This window comes from Chrysochloris asiatica, unplaced genomic scaffold (assembly GCF_000296735.1).
Source record: "Chrysochloris asiatica unplaced genomic scaffold, ChrAsi1.0 scaffold00213, whole genome shotgun sequence".
NCBI classification, from domain to species: Eukaryota; Metazoa; Chordata; class Mammalia; order Afrosoricida; family Chrysochloridae; genus Chrysochloris; species Chrysochloris asiatica.
Genome location: NW_006408731.1, coordinates 5,301,323 through 5,303,644, shown reverse-complemented (window position 1 = coordinate 5,303,644; position 2,322 = coordinate 5,301,323). Strand labels below are relative to the sequence as shown.

The window sequence follows — 2,322 nt, the reverse complement described above, 5'->3', positions numbered from 1 at the left end:
CTCCAAGAAAATCAACTTAACACTTCCATGCTCATCACTTGCAGAAGGGGATTTCTAGGGACCAGCAGCTTAAAGAAAAAAAAAAGGTAGACTGACGCATAACTGGTCACTGAATCCTTGCACAGTCTAAAATCATCTTCATTTTAAACTACCTTATAGTTTATGATCTGGTAGCATAGTGGTTACAAATCGGGCTGCAAACCGCAAGGTCAGCAGTTTGAAACTACCAGCTGCTCCGCGGGAGAAAGATGAGGCTTTCTGCTCCTGTAAAGATTTACAGCCTCGGAATGTACAGGGTCGCTATGAGTCAAAACTGACTCCACGGCACATAACAACAACAACAATAGTTTATGAAAAGCAATCAAGGAGCTCTGGAACCCTACTTACAGGAACCAGAGTTTGCACACATTTCAAATTTGGACAGACTCCTAGAAGACAGTTATTCCTCAAGAATCTTTTTATATTATAAAAGCTTTACTCCATATATCCTCTCATCAGGACACACGGGGTAATAGGCCTACGGGACCAGGAAGGACACCCAGAGTTATGTAATTGGGTTATTTTTCATTTTTATATTAAGGCATATTGAAAAATGTTCATATACAAGTTTACACCACTTTTCTAACTTAATTATCAGGTAATTAATGCAGGTTCACAGATGAATTACTCTCAATTAACAATATGCAACAAGCATGCCAATCAGTTGCTCTTCTATCGTTATCATAACAATCATTTAAACAAAGTGGTGCACTTTAACTATCATGTGCACAATTGTCATTTTTCAAGGCATTAGTAAACCAAGATATTTTCAAATGATTTAAAATTTAAGATTTATAATAAGCCAGAGGAAGTAGCCTTTCCTTCCATCCCCTCCCCCCGCCCAATCTCACCTGCTTCTTCCACAGTCCAAGGAAGTCTGCCCTCGAGACATAAGCTCACCTATTACACTCAGGACTGTGATAAATGCAGGCAATTATGAGAGAGCTTGAGCTGTGCTTCTTGGTGAAGTCACACTAATTTTGTTTTAAAGTGAATTTGATTTTCCCTGCAGCTCCTATTCATGCTTTTAGTGATACATAACAATTTCCAAAATGTGAAAGTAATTTCAGTCAAGTGAGTCTTCAATGGCAATGCTTATAAATTATATTTATTGCTGTGGTCAAGATAAGAAAGAAGTTTGGGCTTTGATTATAAAATGTAGTAGTTTTCCCAATTCTCTTGGTGAAAGTTTTCTTCTTTTTTCCATTTTTTTCTTTGCTGTCTTCCATCTTTCTGGCATGAATTTCCCTCATTAAGTTAAAAAATACCTTATCAACATTAGCTCATGTTTTAGCAGATGTTTCCACATAGTTAAACATTCTACTGATCTTCTGTAGAAGAGGCTCTGGATTTTGCCTCTTCTACAGAAACTTGCCTTTTATCTTCTAAATCTGACTTGTTACCAAGCAGCAAAAATAGAACATTCTCATCTTCTTTTACTCTTAAAATCTGCTGCTTGATGCTAGCTATTGCTACAAAGAATTCCATTTCTGTTATAGAGAAGACACAGAGGAAACCCTCTCCACTTCCAAAGTGATTGTTTCTAATTGCAGCACAGTTCTCCTGCCCAGCAGTATCTAAAATAGCAATCGGAACTTCCTCCCCATCCAGCTTCCCCCTTCCATCCCATAACTGTCTGCTTTGTTGGGCTCCTAATCCTACACAAACTCATCATACATGAACTGCAGAGTCAGAGCGGACTTCCCCAACCACCACTGCCCACCATGATGGCCCATGAATTCTGACCCTTGGGCTTATTTGCAGCCATCTTTGTTGCAGAGATTTCACCCAAGAATGAAGCATCTGCACCTTGAGCCAGTCCGCCTCCCGTGGGCCCCAGAAACTGAGGTTGCACTCACTTTGGCCTTTGGTGCTTGGCCTTTGTTCTAAAGAAGCTACCGTGTTTGGAAGCAACAGAAGAGGAGTCGAAGGGCAGCAGTGGAGCCCGGACGGCTGGTGGAGGAGGAAGAGCATTGATAGACCTTGATGGTAAGTTTGATCCATTTCATACTGAAGAATTTGGTAGAATTGATCAATTCTATCCTCACTGGCTTTAGTGGTTCATGTGTAAATTTGAATAATAATGGTATTAACTGGTCTTCCTTGTAGATGTATGGATATTATCCATCACAGACATGAAGATAGATCCTAAAATATTCTTTTTATGATGAATGTGACACCATTTCTCTTCAGTTTGTGATTCCCAGCATAGTAAACTATGTGATTGTCCAATTCAAAATGTTTAATTCCAATCCATTTTCTCTCTCTAATGCCTAGGATTGA

The 2,322-nt window shown here is 39.4% G+C and overlaps 1 pseudogene; it reads right to left on the bottom strand.

Moving 5' to 3' along the window:
* Positions 1-1,121: 1,121 nt before the first annotated feature.
* LOC102834630 lies at positions 1,122-1,807 on the bottom strand (annotated as a pseudogene).
* Between the last annotated feature and the right edge of the window lie 515 nt (positions 1,808-2,322).